The following is an 18,412-nucleotide window of genomic DNA, read 5'->3' as shown; positions in this document are numbered from 1 at the left end:
CACAGATTTAAAGAGGATTCCGTAATTTGCTTTCTAATAATCATGATCTTTTCCTCAAAGAACTTCATGAATTTATTACTGCTGAAGTGAAAGCCATCCTCACTTGGGGAATGCTGCTTTTTAGTTAGCTTTGTGGCAGTATTAAAAATACATTTCGGATTGTTCTTCTTTTCCTCAATTAAGTTGGAAAAATAGGATGATCGAGCAGTAGTGAAAGCTCTTCGATACTGCACGGTACTGTCTTTCCAAGCTAGTTGGAAGACTTCCAGTCTGGTGTGGCGCCATTTCCGTTCCAATTTTCTGGAAACTTGCTTCAGAGATCGGTATTTTCTGTATATCAGGGAGCTAGTTTCTTTTGACAAATGTTTTTAGTTTTTAGGGGTGCAACTGCATCTAGGGTATTGCGCAAGGTTAAATTGATTTCCTCAGTTAGGTGGTTAACTGATTTTTGTCCTCTTGTCATGTTCTGACCTTTATTTCCTTTGTTTTGTCGTTATTTAGTATGGTCAGGGCGTGAGTTGGGGTGGGCAGTCTATGTTTGTTTTTCTATGATTTGGGGATTTCTATGTTTCGGCCTAGTATGGTTCTCAATCAGAGGCAGGTGTCATTAGTTGTCTCTGATTGAGAATCATACTTAGGTAGCCTGGGTTTCACTGTTTGTTTGTGGTTGATTGTCTATGTTAGTTGCTTGTGTCAGCACAGTTCTCATTATAGCTTCACGGTTGTTATTCGTTTATTGTTTTGTATAGTTTGTATTCAGGGTTTTCTTTAATTAAAAAATCATCATGAACACATACCACGCTGCATTTTGGTCCGTTCCTTACGTAGGCAGAGGGAGTCTGGAAGGGCATCAAGGAATCTTTGTGTTGTCTGAGAATTTATAGCACAACCTTTGATGCTCCTTGGTTGGGGTCTGAGCAGATTATTTGTTGCAATTGCAAACGTAATAAAATGGTGGTCCGATAGTCCAGGATTATGAGGAAAAACATGAAGATCCACAACATTTATTACATGGGACAAAACTAGGTCCAGAGTATGACTGTGACAGTGAGTAGGTCCAGAGACATGTTGGACAAAACCCACTGAGTCGATGATGGCTCCGAAAGCCTTTTGGAGTGGGTCTGTGGACTTTTCCATGTGAATATTAAAGTCACCAAAAATGAGAATATTATCTGCTATGACTACAAGGTCCGATAGGAATTCAGGAAACTCAATGAGGAACGCTGTATATGGCCCAGGAGGCCTGTAAACAGTAGCTATAAAAAGTGATTGAGTAGGCTGCATAGATTTCATGACTAGAAGCTCAAAAGACAAAAACGTCTTTTTTTTTGTAAATTGAAATTTGCTATCGTAAATGTTAGCATCACCTCCGCCTTTGCGGGATGCACGGGGGATATGGTCACTAGTGTAACCAGGAGGTGAGGCCTCATTTAACACAGTAAATTCATCAGGCTTAAGCCATGTTTCAGTCAGGCCAATCACATGAAGATTATGATCAGTGATTAGTTCATTGACTATAACTGCCTTTGAAGTAAGGGATCTAACATTAAGTAGCCCTATTTTGAGATGTGAGTTATCACGATCTCTTTCAATAATGGCAGGATGGAGGGGGTCTTTATCCTCGTGAGATTGCTAAGGTGAACACCGCCATGTTAAGTTTTGCCCAACCTAGGTCAAGGCACAGACATGGTCTCAATGGGGATAGCTGAGCTGACTACACTGACTGTGCCAGTGGCAGACTCCACAGCCTGCTGCCTGGCCTGCACCCTATTTCATTGTGGAGCTAGAGGAGTTAGAGCCCTGTCTATGTTGGTAGATAAGATGAGAGCACCCCTCCAGCTAGGATGGAGTCTGTCACTCCTCAGCAGGCCAGGCTTGGTCCTGTTTGTGGGTGAGTCCCAGAAAGAGGGCCAATTATCTACAAATTCTATCTTTTGGGAGGGGCAGAAAACAGTTTTCTACCAGCGATTGAGTTGTGAGACTCTGCTGTAGAGCTCATCACTCCCCCTAACTGGGAGGGGGCCAGAGACAATTACTAGATGCCGACACATCTTTCTAGCTGATTTACACGCTGAAGCTATGTTGCCCTTGGTGACCTCTGACTGTTTCATCCTAACATTGTTGGTGCCGACATGGATAACAATATCTCTATACTCTCTACACTCGCCAGTTTTAGCTTTAGCCAGCACCATCTTCAGATTAGCCTTAACGTCAGTAGCCCTGCCCCCGGGTAAACAGTGTATGATCGCTGGATGATTCTTTTTAAGTCTAAATTTCTATTTGTCAGAGCTAATGGTGGGAAGCTTCGGCGTCTCAGACCCCGTAACGGGAGGAGTAGAGACAGGAGAAGGCTCAGCCTCAGACTCTGACTCGCTGTTTAATGGGGAAAACCGGTTGAAAGTTTCTGTCGGCTGAATGAGCGACACCGGTTGAGCATTCCTACAGCATTTCCCTCCAGAAGCCATGAGAAAGTTGTCCGGCTGCGGGGATCGTGCAAGGGGATTTATACTAACGTTACTATCTGTACTTACTGGTGGCACAGATGCTGTTTCATCCTTTCCTACACTGAAGTTATCCTTGCCTAACGATTGCGTCTGAAGCTGGGCTTGCAGCACAGCTATCCTCGACGTAAGGCGATCGTTCTCCTGTATATTATGAGTACAGCGACTGCAATTAGAAGGCATCATGTTAATGTTACCACTTAGCTTTGGCTGTTGAAGGTCCTGACGAACCCTGTCCAGATAAAGCGTCCGGAGTGAAAAAGTTCAATGAAAAGAAGTTGAGGGAAAAACTAAAAATATAAATGGTAATTAAAAAGTAAAAATCGTATAAAGTTGTCAGGTAGCAAAGTAAGGTTGGCAACAAAACGCACAGCAACACGTAAACGAGTCTGCAAGTTGTGACCGGAAATGACAACAACACCAACACTTTGATGATCTTCATCAGAATGCACTCCCAGGAATCCCAGTTCCACAATAAATGTTTGTTTTGTTCGATAATGTCCATCATTTATGTCCAAATACCTCCTTTTTGTTTGCGCGTTTAGCCCAGTAATCCAAATTCATGACGCGCGATCACTAGGTCCAGACGAAAAGTCCAAAAGTTCTGTTACAGTCCATAGAAACATGTCAAACGATGTATAGAATCAATCTTTAGGATGTTTTTAACATAAATCTTCAATAATGTTCCAACCGGAGAATTCCTTTGTCTTCAGAAATGCAATGGAACTCAAGCTAACTATCACGTGAACGCGCGTGGTCAGCTCATGCCTCTCTGGCAGACCTCTGACTCATTCCCCTCTCATTCACCCCCACTTCACAGTAGAAGAATCAAACAAGGTTCTAAAGACTGTTGACATCTAGTGGAAGCCTTAGGAAGTGCAATTTGACCCCATAGACACTGTGTATTCGATAGGCCAAGAGTTGAAAAACTACAAACCTCAGATTTCCCACTTCCTGGTTGGATTTTCTTTCTCAGTTTTTTGCCTGCCATATGAGTTCTGTTATACTCACAGACATCATTCAAACTGTTTTAGAAAGTTCACTAATAACATGCATATATTAGCAACTGGGCCTGAGTAGCAGACAGTTTACTCTGGGCACCTTATTCATCCAAGCTACTCAATTACTGCCCCCAGCCATAACAAGTTAAATGAGACACACTTTATTGAAATGGTGCCAAAACTTTTGTCTCACTAATTGTTTTCACTGATTACAAATTAAACCGGCGCTGGTAAGAACTAATACAGAATCATAGTTGATCAGATGGAATTCAACTACAGATGAAAACATACCGCATAAAATGCATTGAAATATGACTCTGTAAGAGAAAAACCAAACGAGTTCCATTTAATTGATTTTCCATTACATTGCTTTATTGGAGTTGTGAGAGGTTGAGTGGGCTCAATTGCAAGGTAAAAACCACCACCCCAGAGATACACTCACTCCTGTGCATAATTCATACAAGGGAGGGTTGTAAACATTGCAATTATGGTAAAATACTCCTGCAATATTTTATATTACACTCCAAGCCCTGATGAGTTTTAATGGATACCTAGATCTTAGGTAAGCAAAGCATGCACAGTAATTAAAAAGTCAGTATATAACTTTCCACTCAGAAATCAATCAATAGATAAATATACACTATATATACAAAAGTACGTAGACACCCCTTCAAATGAGTGGATTCGGCTATTTCAGCCACACCCTTTGCTGACAGGTGTATAACATCGAGCACACAGCCATGCAATCTCCAAAGACAAACATTGGCAGTCGAATGGCCTTACAATAGAGCTCAGTGACTTTCAACATGGCACTGTCATAGGGTGCCACCTTTCCAACAAGTCAGTTCGTCAAATTTCTGCTCTGCTAGAGCTGCTCCGGTCAACTGTAAGTGCTGTTATTGTGAAGTGGAAACGTCTAGGAGCAATAATGGCTCAGCCCTCGAAGTGGTAGGCCACACAAGCTAACAGAACGAGACCACAGAGTGCAGAGCACGTAGCACGTAAAAATGGTTTGTTGTTTGCCTCTGGAAGCAACGTCAGCACAAGAACTGTTCGTCTGGAGCTTCATGAAAGGGGTTTAAATGGCCGAGCGTCGGCTGGAGTGGTGTAAAGCTCACCGCCATTGGACTCTGGAGCAGTGGAAACGCGTTCTCTGGAGTGGTGTAAAGCTCACCGCCATTGGACTCTGGAGCAGTGGAAACGCGTTCTCTGGAGTGGTGTAAAGCTCACCGCCATTGGACTCTGGAGCAGTGGAAACGCGTTCTCTGGAGTGGTGTAAAGCTCACCGCCATTGGACTCTGGAGCAGTGGAAACGCGTTCTCTGGAGTGATGAATCACGCTTCACCAACTGGCAGTCCGACAGACGAATCTGGGTTTGGAGGATGCAAGGAGAACGCTACCTGCCCCAATGCATAGTAACAACTGTAACGTTTGGTGGAGGAGGAATAATGGTCTGGGGCTGTTTTTTATGGTTTGGGCTAGGCCCCTTAGTTCCAGTGAAGGGAAATCTTAGTGCTACAGCACACAATTACATTCTAGATGATTATGTGCATCCAAATTTGTGGCAACAGTTTGGGAAGGCCCTTTCCTGTTTCAGCATGACAATGCCCCTGTGCACAAAGCGAGGTCCATACAGAAATGGTTTGTCGAGATCGGTGTGAAAGAAATTGATTGGCCTGCACAGAGCCCTGACCTCAACACCATCGAACACTTTTGGGATGAATTGGAACGCAGACTCTGAGCCAGGCCATCTGACCACTTCCACTCAATATGGAAGTGGTCAGATGACGTGGTTGCTACGCTACAGGACTGTTTTGCTAGCACAGACTGGAATATGTTCCGGGATTCATCCAATGGCATTGAGGCGTATACCACCTCAGTCATCGGCTTCATCAATAAGTGCATTGACGATGTCGTCCCCACAGTGACCGTACATACAGTGCCTTGCAAAATTATTCACCCCCCTTGGTATTTTTCCTATTTTGTTGCAATACAACCTGTAATTTAAATTGATTTTTATTTGGATTTCATGTAATGGACACACACAAAATAGTCCAAATTGGTGAAGTGAAATGAAATAAATTGCTTGTTTCAAAAAATAAAAAAATAAAAGATAAATGGTAAAGTGGTAGGTGCATACTGTATGTATTCACCCCCTTTGCTATGAAGCCCCTAATAAGATCTGGTGCAACCAATTACCTTCAGAAGTCACATAATTAGTTAGATTGCACACAGGTGGACTGTATTTAAGTGTCACATGATCTCAGTATATATACACATGTTCTGAAAGTCCCCAGAGTCTGCAACACCATTAAGCAAGGGGCACAACCAAGCAAGCGGCACTACAGGTCAGGGACAAAGTTGTGGAAGAGTACAGATCAAGGTTGGTTTATAAAAAAATATCAGAAACTTTGAACATCCCAAAGAGCACCATTAAATCCATTATTAAAAATGGAAAGAATATGGCACCACAACAAACCTGCCAAGACAGGGCCGCTCACCAAAACTCACGGACCAGGCAAGGAGGGCATTAATCAGAGAGGCAACAAAGAGACCAAAGATAACCCTGAAGGATCTGCAAAGCTCCACAGCGGAGATTTGAGTATCTGTCCATCGGACCACTTTAAGCCGTGGACTCCACAGAGCTGGGCTTTACAGAAGAGTGGCCAGAAAAAAAGCCATTGCTTAAAGAAAAAAATAAGCAAACATGTTTGATGTTCGCCAAAAGGCTTGTGGGAGACTCCCCAAACATATGGAAGAAGGTACTCTGGTCAGATGAGACTAAAATGGAGCTTTTAGGCCATCAAGGAAAACTCTATTTCTGGTGCAAACGCAACACCTCTCATCACCCCAAAATTATCATCCCCACAATGAAGCAAGGTGGTGGTAGCGGTATGCTGTGGGGATGTTTTTTATCGGCATGGACTGGGAAACTGGTCAGAATTGAAGGAATGATGGATGGAGCTAAATACAGGGACATTTTTAAGAACCTGTTTCAGTCTTCCAGAGATTTGAGACTGGGACGGAGGTTCACCTTCCAGCAGGACAATGACCCCAAGCATACTGCTAAAGCAACACTCGAGTGGTTTAAGAGGAAACACTTAAATGACTTGGAATGGCCTAGTCAAAGCCCAGACCTCAATCCAATTGAGAATCTGTGGTATGACTTAAAGATTGCTGTACACCAGCGGAACCCATCCAACTTGAAGGAGCTGGAGCAGTTTTGCCTTGAAGAATGGGCAAAAATCCCAGTGGCTATGTGTGCCAAGCTTATAGAGACATACTCCAAGAGACTTGCAGCTGTAATTGCTGCAAAAGGTGACTCTACAAAGTATTGACTTTTGGAGGGATGGGGGTGAATAGTTATGCATGCTCAAGTTCTGTTTTTTTGTCTTATTTCTTGCTTGTTTTACAAGAAAAAAATATTTTGCATCTTCAAAGTGGTAGGCATGTTGTGTAAATCAAATGATACAAACCCCCCCAAAATCCATTTTAATTCCATGTTGTAAGGCAACAAAATAGGAAAAATGCCAAGGGGGTGAATGCTTTCGCAAGCCACTCTACATATCCCAACCAAAAGTAATAGATTACAGGCAACATCCGCATCAAGCTAAAGGCTAGAGCTGCCGCTTTCAAGGAGCAAGACATTAATCCGGATGCCTATAAGAAATCCCGCTATGCCCTCAGGTGAACCATAAAACAAGCAAAGCGTCAATACAGGATTAAGATTGAATCCGACTACACTGGCTCTGACGCTCGTTGGATGTGGAAGGGCTTGAAAATGATTACGGACTACAAAGGGAAACTCCAGATGCGAGCTGCCCAGTGACATGAGCCTACCAGATGCGCTAAATGCCTTTTATTCTCACTTCGAGGCAAGTAACACTGAAGCATGCACGAGAGCACCAGCTGTTCTGGATGACTGTGTGATAACACTCTCGGTAGCCGATGTGAGCAAGACCTTTAAACAGGTCAACATTCACAAAGCCGCGGGGCCAGATGGAGTTCGAGGACGTGTACTCAAAGCATGTGTAGACCAACTGGCAAGTGTCTTCACTGACATTGTCAACCTCTCCCTGACGGAGTCTGTAATACCTACATGTTTCAAGCAGGCCACCATAGTCCCTGTGCCCCAGGAAGCGAAGGTAACCTGCCTAAATTATTACTGCCCCGTAGCACTCATGTCAGTAGCCATGAAAGGCTGGTCATGGCTCACATCAACAGCATCCTCCTGGATACCCTAGACCCACTCCAATTCGCATACCGCCCCAACAGATCCACAGATGACGCACTCTCAATCGCACTCCCCACTGCCCTTTCCCACCTGGACAAAAGGAACACCTATGTGAGAATGCTGTTCATTGACTACAGCTCAGCATTCAACACCATAATGCCCACACAGCTCATCACTAAGCTAAGGACCCTGGGACTAAACACCTCCCTCTGCAACTGGGACCTGGACTTCCTGACGGGCCACCCCCAGGTGGTAAGGGTAGGCAACAACACATCTGCCATGTTGATCTTCAACACTGGGATCCCTAAGGGGTGTGTACTTAGTCCCCTCCTGTACTCCCTGTTTACCTATGACTGCGTGGCCAAACACAACTCCAACACCATCATTACGTTTGCTGACGACACAACAGTGGTAGGCCTGATCACCGACAATGATGAGACAGCCTATAGGGAGGGGGTTAGAGAACTGGCAGGGTGGTGCCAGGATAAGAACCTCTCCCTCAATGTGAGCAACACAAAGGAGCTGATTGTGGACTACAGGACCGGTTGCATCCTGACCGGTTGCATCACCGCCTGGTATGGCAACTGCTCGGCATCTGACCGGAAGACGCTACAAATGGCAATGCTTATGGCACAGTACATCACTGGGCCAAGCTTCCTGCAATCCAGGACCTACAGTTGAAGTTAAAAGTTTACATACACCTTTGTCAAATACATTTAAACTCAGTTTTTCACAATTCCTGACATTTAATCCTAGTAAAAATTCCCTGGCTTAGGTCAGTTAGGATCACCACTTTATTTTAAGAATGTGAAATGTCAGAACAATAGTAGAGATAATTATTCCAGCTTTTATTTATTTCATCACATTCTCATTGGGTCAGAAGTTTATATACACTCAATTAGTATTTGGTAGCATTGCCTTTAAATTGTTTAACTTGGGTCAAATATTTCAGGTAGCCTTCCACAAGCTTCCCACAATAACTTGGGTGAATTTTGGCCCATTCCTCCTGACAGAACTGGTGTAACTGAGTCAGGTTTGTAGGCCTCCTTGCTCACACATGCTTTTTCAGTTCTGCTAACAATTTGTCTATGGGATTGAGGTCAAGGCTTTGTGATGGCCACTCCAATACCTTGACTTTGTTGTCGTTAAGCCATTTTGCCAAAACTTTGGAAGTATGCTTGGGGTCATTGTCCATTTGGAAGACCCATTTGCGACCAAGCTTTAACTTCCTGACAGATGTCTTGAGATGTTGCTTCAATATATCCACATCATTTTCTTTCCTCATGATGCCATCTATTTTGTGAAGTGCACCAGTCCCTCCCGCAGTAAAGCACACCCACAACATGATGCTGCAACCCCGTGCTTCACGGTTGGGATGGTGTTCTTAACGATGGTCATTATGGCCAAACAGTTTTATTTTTGTTTTATCAGATCAGAGGACATTTCTCCAAAAAGTACGATCTTTGTCCCCATGTGCAGTTGCAGTCTGGCTTTTTTTATGGTGTTTTTGGAGCAGTGGCTTCTTCCTTGCTGAGAGGCCTTTCAGGTTATGTCAATATAGGACTTGTTTTACTGTGGATATAGATCATTTGTACCTGTTTCCTCCAGCATCTTCACAAGGTCCTTTGCTGTTGTTCTGGGATTGATTTGCACTTTTCGTACCAAAGTACGTTAATCTCTAGGAGACAGAACGCGTCTCCTTCCTGAGTGGTATGACAGCTGCGTGGTCCCATGGTGTTTATACTTGCGTACTATTGTTTGTACAGATGAACGTGGTACCTTCAGGCGTTTGGAAATTGCTCCCAAGGATGAACCAGATTTGTGGATGTCTACAATTTTTTTCTGAGGTCTTGGTTGATTTCTTTTGATTTCCCCATGATGTCAAGCAAAGACGCACTGAGTTTGAAGGTAGGCTTTGAAATATTTCCACAGGTACATCTCCAATTGACTCAAATGATGTCAATTAGCCTATCAGAAGATTTTAAAACCATGCCCTTTTTTCAGGAATTTTCCAAGTTGTTTAAAGGCACAGTCAACTTAGTGTATGTACACTTCTGACCCACTGGAATTGTGATACAGTGAATTATAAGTTAAATAATCTGTCTGGAAACAATTGTTGGAAAAATTACTTGTGTCATGCGCAAAGTAGATGTCCTAACCGACTTGCCAAAACTATAGTTTGTTAACAAGAAATTTGTGGAGTGGTTGAAAAACTAGTTTTAATGACTCCAACCTAAGTGTGTGTAAAGTTCCTACTTTAACCGTATATAATAGGCGATGTCAGAGGAAAGTCCATAAAATTGTCAGACTCTAGTCACCCAAGTCATAGACAGTTTTCTCTGCTACCGCACGGCAAGCGGTACCGGAGCGCCAAGTCTATGACCAAAAGGCTCCTTAACAGCTTCTACCCCGATTGGCCACCAGACTATTTACATTGACACCCCCCCCCCCATTTGTTTTATACACTGCTGCTACTCGCTGTTTATTATCTATGCATAGTCACTTCACCCCTACCTACATGTACAAACTTCCTCTAACCTGTACCCCCGCAAACTGAATCGGTACCGGTACTCCCTGTATATAGTCTCCTTATTTTATTGTGTTACTTTTTTATTATTTTTTACTTCAGTTTATTTGGTAAATATTTTCTTAACTCTTCATGAACTGCACTGTTGGTTAAAAGCTTGTAAGTAAGCATTTCACGGTAAGTTGTATTCAGCACATGTGACAAATAGTTTGATTTGAATCGCCCAACATTATTGCCTGACCTCACTCATGCTCTTGTGGCTGAATTGAATCAAGTCCCTGCAGCAATGTTCCAACATCTAGTGGAAAGCCTTTCCAGAAGAGTGGTGTCCACTCTCTGTTATAGTAGAAAAGGGGGGGACCAACTCCATACTAATGACCATGATTTTGGAATGAGATGTTCGAGCAGGTGTCCACATACTTTTGGTCATGTTGTGTATGTTGGATGTCTGACCGTATTCACTGTCAATAGCTAGATGGGATCTGATGATTGGACTTATCCCCCCTCCAATCCTTATAACCCTTCTCTTTATTAAAGAGCTACAGATGAGAATGTATAGGCTCTGTTTGAAATGCCACCCTAATCCCTCTTTAGTGCACACTACTTAGGGTGCAAAGGCATAATATACTATCTTTCTATGTGAGTTGTGACCCCCACTTCTCTCTGCCACCCGCCCACCTTCCTCCCTTCCTCCCTCCCAATCATTAGCAAGGCTCAGAGAGTTCTCCTTCCCTCTTTTTAGTACCTCCATAAAAGCCTTGATCTCTCCACCTCAGACCACCGTGTAGAGAGAGAGAGAGACAAAGTGTGTGTGTGTGTATATGTGTGAGACAGAGAGAGTGTCACTCTATCATCTGAACTCATGGCAGCCTGGCCACTCTCTCATATACATTTTTCAACCTATTCATTTTAGCCCAGCACGTCTTGGCTCGGCTCAGCTCGTTCAGATTGGTTCATCAGGATTGTTGGGGCCAGATTAATGAGGTGTACATTTATACCGCGTCTGGGCTGCTGATGCATGCTGTGTAAAGGGTATGACCCAATCTGTCCCTGACTGACATCTGATGATGTACAGTGTAGGTAAAATGGAGATAAATGTGATGTGGATCAGTGAAATATCTCCCGAATTTCCCCTTCAAAAGTTGCTTTAAACTTTGACTGTTGCATTTATAACTGATTTCAAACCTCTTCATATTCAATATATGCCATTTAGCAGACGATTTTATCCGAAACGACTTACAGTAATGCGTGCATACATTTGAAGTATGTGTAGTCCCGGGAATCGAGCCCACTATCATGGCATTGCAAGATCCATGCTCTACCAACTAAGCTACAGAGGACCACTCTTCAGTTTCACTCTAATTATTTGACTTAGAAAATAAATAATGACATAACAACCCCTGCTGCAACCTCACACAACCTTTACTTATCTGCCAGTACAGTTGAATCAGCAAGCGGTAAGTACCAAAAGCCCCAAGAGATGGGGGTGTTTTACTGTAGCGGGGCATGTGGACTCCCCCATGGGAGTGTATAGTAGGGCCCATCTGGGACAAGGCATTCTCACTCTAATCCCCAGCCTCTTAATTGGTGAGGCTTCCTGGACACGCCTCTGATTGGAGGACAGTAGAAATGTCTGTGCACCAAATGGCACCCTTTTCCCTGTATACAGTAGTACACTACTTTTGACCAGAGCCATATGGACCCTGGTCAAAAGTAGTGCACTAAACAGGGTATAGGGTTTCATTTGGGACGTACCCATGGTCAAAGAGGTTAATTGAAAAGGCCTTACTTGTTTTCTTGTCTGTGATGAAGTGAAATGAGATAAGTCACACTCACGGTTCAAGGAGACGAGGTAAGGAGAAGGTCTAAAAGGACTCGAGGGGGGACCTGAAGTTCAGTTAAAATATTAAGCTAATGCTTTTGGGATATAAACATCAAGGAATACTTATGTATGAAGGGAAAATGTAGTTTATGGTGTTGCACCAACAACAACCGCAGCACAAGCTGTGGTCACTGTAGTAAATAATGATTAAGTGGCACAATAAAAAATGTTTCCAAACCCAGTGTGACAAAATGGAGCTGGGAGCTTTCCATCTGCACTGAGAAAGTAGAACTGAGAAAGGGCAAGACAAAAACAATGTAAACAGTTTATTTCTTGCAACACAAGCCTATAGCTAACAGACAACCATCAGTAATAGCCTTTGATGTTGGACTGAATACAAAGTACACCGATCAATATTCTGTTTATTAGGCTGGAGTCCAGAAATGTAATAATCAAAACCTTACAAAGAGTCATCGGACCAAATCGGAAAATGAATGCACAAATCAAACAGCTTCCTGGCACCAAACCTTGTTGTTTTCTTTCCTCTTAACCCCCAAAAGGAAAAGTAGTACTGTATTTTCTTCCCGCTACTCCAGACCTAGGTTCAAGTACTATTTGAAATCTTTCAAATACTTCTAGCGTTTGCTTTAGTTTGAGTCAGCCCGAAGTGCCAGATGGGTGGGGATTGCACTTTTGTGACTAATCTATTGGTTCCATTGTGCAGGGCAAGCTCAATCAAGCCCAGATAGTCTTTGAAATGATATCAAATAGTATTTGAACCCAGGTCTGCTCTACATCTGAGTTCAGCCAAGCACCACCGAACACTTTCCAGCTCATTACGACTTCAAAAAGACATAAACATATGAGGTTGGCTGAGTGCTTTTTCTCGGCTATAGGGCCATTATCTCGCTGTGGGCTAATACTGTATGCTGCTGAACTACAGGCAGTGTGTTCTTGGAAACGCATTTTATATATACCATGATATAATACATTAATGTTTATATATCCATCTGGGTCATTGTGTGCTCAAGTGAAGTGAAATCCAATGTTTTTTTATGGAGATGATTGGCACAGGTCTGTTTGAGTTACCTCAGGGGATGTGCCACCTCTATCCATCACATCTGACGGTTAACTGGTCCTATTAGCTCTGAGGAATGTGGCCTGGTATTTCTGGTATATTCTGTGGGTGAAATACAAACCCACAAACAGTAGACACATAACATAAGGACAAACACACACACACAATGTGCATTCCCCTCTGCTCAGGGGTCAGTGACCTTTTCCCAGTCCAATCTTGGAGAGCTAAAAAGGTAACAATAGTTTTTGCAAACCCCGGGGCACTTTTTGTACATTACATTACTGTATGAATTCTGGTTCTTTACCGCCCTGAAAGGAAATAGCTCTTTAGGAAATGGAGAATAGATTTTTCTGATATACAGCTGCACTCATCGATATAACTTCCATTGAAACTGAGCCATATACTGAAATATTAATATTCTTGATGGATGACATGAACTCCCATTTTCTTACTCTGTAAATCAACTAGTAAACAAGACAGTGGTTGAAATAAATGTCATTCATGTCATTCCTGCTTTACGATATTGTCACTGTGAAAGGACAGTGTTTTATCCTTCTTCGTAACTATGTCTGAGAAACCAGATTGATAAAACATCTTACCCATGCACTATATCCAAGCATATAAAGGAAGGGAACGGAATGGTTATTTGCCACTATAGTGTATGCATTTGGGGGGCCGCCATCACAGATTCGATGGGTTTGCAATGTTCACATTCATCAATATAAAATAGTCCCATGTGTCAGAAGGTTTCCCCAGTCTCCCATGTACTTCATTCTCCCGTTCATCAACAATACCAACAGAGGCAAACTTTTTGTTTAACATGTCGAGCCATGAAGCCAATATAGCTCCACGGCCTTTATAAAACAAGGCCGACTACCCTGAAACACACTGACATCTGAGAAACAACAACCATCTTTCTGTTAAATCCACTAGGACCACTTGGTTAGAAATTGAAGAGTCGCACTGCACTGTTGGGCATTGATTAGAAATAAAAATCATAATGGAAATAGCTGCTACAAATTCCTCCTACACTTTTTATTCCCTGAAGAACCTTTGGTTTTAATGGCCATCTTGACCGCAATGTCTTTGACTGAACTTTTTCTAAACTTAATGACACTACATACACTATTAATTGAATGCCATTAAACCACTACCACATCCAAACAGTAATGGATGTAAAAATCCGATTTCTTATGAAAGAGAACTGCGTATGAACGGTAAAAACAAAAACCCAGACTCTATACATATATATATATATAAAAGAGAGAGATGACTCTGCATAAACCCATGTACTGAAGATTTACCTGAAACCGAGAAAACACACAACATTGTCTCAAAGTTAGGGTTGCAAAATTCCAGGAACCTTCAATAAATTACCTGGTTAGAGGAAATAAATTACCTGGTTAGAAATCGTGGTTAGAGGATTCCCAGAAGTAATAAGCAGGAAATCCAGAATCCTTCAACCAGGATTTCTGAGGAAAAAAAAGTGAATTTATTGAAAGTTCCCAGAATTTTGCAACCCTACTCAAAGTTGACTTAAAGTTATTGACCTCAACGTGAAGGTGCATAAAATCATTTAAAGATCCTTCCAGTCTATGCCTACTAGCTGTGGGTCGTGTTCATTAGGGTGTGCAATGGAAAACGCATTGAAATGACTGTTGCAGTGGTTTGGATTCATTGCCATCTGAAACTCCAGGGATGGTTTCTATCAGAACCAGACTGACCTCACTGTCAACTAAAACACAGAATCAAGGAGAGTTTATTTGATAACGCACTGTGATTAAAAACTCATTGAAACCAAAGGTTGTACTATGAATGGTTGTACTAACTGTTAAGTCATATGTTGGTAGTTTGGCATTTGACATCAGCAGAAAATAAGTAGATTAAGTGATTAAGCAATTAATATAGCTTAAAAGGGATGATTTGCCCAAATTACATATTGGTTATCCTGTTAGCAGTCCTTGGACAAGGAGAGACAGCAATCAATGCTTTGGTTTGGTTTACCTGGCTGCTGTCACCAAAAGATTGCTAACTTTAGCATTTTTTTGTACAAAAACCAATGCAAGTCAATATCCCCAAAGTTAGCATACACTATATATACACAATTATGTCAACACCCCTTAAAATTAATGCATTCAGCTATTTCAGCCACACCCGTTGCTGACAGGTATATAAAATCGAGCACACAGCCATGCAATCTCCATAGACAAGCATTAGCAGTAGAATGGCCTTACTGAAGAGCTGTGACTTTCAACGTGGCACTGTCATATGATGCCACCTTTCCAACAAGTCAGTTAGTCAAACTTCTGCCCTGCTACAGCTGCCCTGGTCAACTGTAAGTGCTGTTATTGAAGTGGAAACATATATGAGCAACAACGGCTCAGCCGCAAAGTGGTAGGCCACACAAGCTCACAGAACAGGACCGTCGAGTGCTGAAGCGCGTAGCACGTAAAAATCATCTGTCGGTTGCAACACTCACTACCAAGTTCCAAACTGCCTCTGGTAGCAACGTCAGCACAAGAACAGTTCGTCGGGAGCTTCATGAAATGAGTTTCCATGGCAGAGCAGCCACACACAAGCCTAAGATCACCATACGCAAACCAAGCGTCGGCTGGAGTGGTGTAAAGCTCGCTGCCATTGGACTCTGGAGCAGTGGAAACACATTCTGATGAATCATGCTTCCCTAACTGGCAGTCCGACGGACACATCTGGGTTTGGCGGATGCCAGGAGAATGATACCTGTACGAATGCAGTGCCAACTGTAAAGTTTGGTGGAGGATAAATAATGATCTGGGGCTATTTTTCATTGTTCGGGCTAGGCCCCTACCTATCGCTTCAGCATACAATGACATTCTAGACGATTCTGTGCTTCCAACTTTGTGGCAACAGTTTGTGGAAGGCCCTTTCCTGCTTCAGCATGACAATGCACAAAGCGAGGTCCATACAGAAATGGTTTATCGAGATTGGCATGGAAGAACTTGACTGGCTTGGACAGAGCACTGACCTCAACCCCATCGAACCCAACCCCCCACAGCAATTGGCCCAAGCCCCCCCCCCCCCCTGCAAAATCTGGATCCCTACAAATCAGCCGGGCTAGACAATGTGGACCCTCTCTTCCTAAAATTATCCGCCACCATTATTGCAACCCCTATCACTAGTCTGTTCAACCTCTCTTTCGTATCGTCTGAGTTTCCTAAAGATTGGAAAGCGGGACAAAGGGGGAGACACTCTAGACCCAAACTGTTACAGACCTATATGCATCCTGCCTTTCTAAAGTCTTCAAAAGCCAAGCGAACAAACAGATCACTGACCTTTTTGATTCCCACTGTACCTTCTCTGCTATGCAATCTGGTTTCCGAGCTGGTCATGGGTGCACCTCAGCCACGCTCAAGGTCCTAAAAGATATCATAACCGCCATTGATAAAAGACAATACTGTGCAGCAGTCTTCATCGACCTGGACAAGGCCTTCAACTCTGTCAATCACTGTATTCTTATCGGCAGACTCAACATCCTTGGTTTCTCTAATGACTGCCTCGCCTGGTTCACACACTACTTCTCAGATAGAGTTCAGTGTGTCAAATTGGAGGGCCACAGGGCTCAATTATTGGGCCGACTCTTTTCTCTGTATATACCAATGATGTCGCTCTTGCTGCGGGTGACTCTTTGATCCACCTCTATGCAGACGACACCATTCTGTATACATCTGGCCCTTCTTTGGACACAGTGTTAACAAACTTCCAAACGAGCTTCAACGCCATACAACACTCCTTCCGTGGCCTCCAACTGCTCTTAAATGCTAGTAAAACCAAATGCATGCTCTTCAACCAATCGCTGCCCACACCCGACGGCCCGACTAGCATCACTACTCTGGACGGTTCTGACTTAGAATATGTGGACAACTATAAATACCTAGGTGTCTGGCTAGACTGTAAACTCTCCTTCCAGACTCACATTAAGCATCTCCAATCCAAAGTTAAATCTAGAATTGGTTTCCTATTTCGCAACAAAGTCTCCTTCACTCATGCTGCCAAACTTACCCTTACCGATCAACTTACCGATCGCTGCAGCTGTACACAGCCCACCTGTAAATAGTCCATCCAACCAACTACCATCCCCATATTTGTTTGTTTCTCTGCTCACCAGTATTTCTACTTGCACATCCTCATCTGCACATATATCACTCCAGTGTAAATTTCTTAATTGTAATTACTTCGCCACTATTGGCCTATTTATTGCCTTACCTCCTTACTTCATTTGCACACACTGTATACAGATTGTTCTATTGTGTTATTGACTGTATGTTTGTTTATCCCATGTGTAACTCTGTGTCGTTGTTTTTGTCGCACTGCTTTGCTTTATCTTGGCCAGGTCGCAGTTGTAAATGAGAACGTGTTCTCAACTGGCCTACCTGGTTAAATAAAAAAATTATAATAACAATAGCCTTTGGGATTAATTGGAACACCGACTGCGAGCCAGGCCTAATCGCCCAACATCAGTACCCGACCTCACTAATGCTCTTGTGGCTAAATGGAGGCAAGTCCCCGCAGAAATGTTCCAACATCTAGTGGAAAGCCTTCCCAGAAGAGTGAAGGCTGTTATAGCAGCAAAGTGGGGACCATATTAATGCCCATGATTTTGGAATGAGATGTTCGACAAGCAGGTGTTCACATACTTTAAAAAGTCTGAAATTGACTTTAGCTAAAACATGCTAATTACATAAATACATGTTGCCTAATTATTATTTTCAGCAAAGCTATGTCTACTGAGGGAGAGGAGCTTCTTAACACCTTGACAGAATCCTTTGTTTCTGGAAATCAGTTATCTTGCTCATTGCACCATATCATTGTTCTTATGGCCGGGAGAACACCACAATGATTACTACGTAAATGTGCCAAAACCTACAGTGGTTTGGGCTCATTTCCCACATTTCTGTTCTACTGGGACAGCAGCTCATCCTTCCAGAGAAGATGACACATGACAGGAAATCAGTGAGAAGAAGCCAGAGAAACGTATAAGGAGTCAAGAACCCTGCCTAGGAGTTGAACGGGTAATGTTTTTTTTTTACAGGATTTTACGACTGTTATGACTTTTATTCTGATGTAATCCCAAAGTGGATTTGTTCGAAATTGTTTGATTTACTGTACCGCTAAGTGTAACCACTAATTTAAAGGGAATACGTATTTCACAACTAATTTGTGTACATTCCTAGTCCATCAATGACTTAAAACGCATGAAGCAAAGGCTCCGA

The sequence above is a fragment of the Oncorhynchus nerka genome, linkage group LG24, assembly GCF_034236695.1.
Source record: "Oncorhynchus nerka isolate Pitt River linkage group LG24, Oner_Uvic_2.0, whole genome shotgun sequence".
Classification (NCBI taxonomy): Eukaryota; Metazoa; Chordata; class Actinopteri; order Salmoniformes; family Salmonidae; genus Oncorhynchus; species Oncorhynchus nerka.
Note: the sequence above shows the minus strand (reverse complement) of the source record.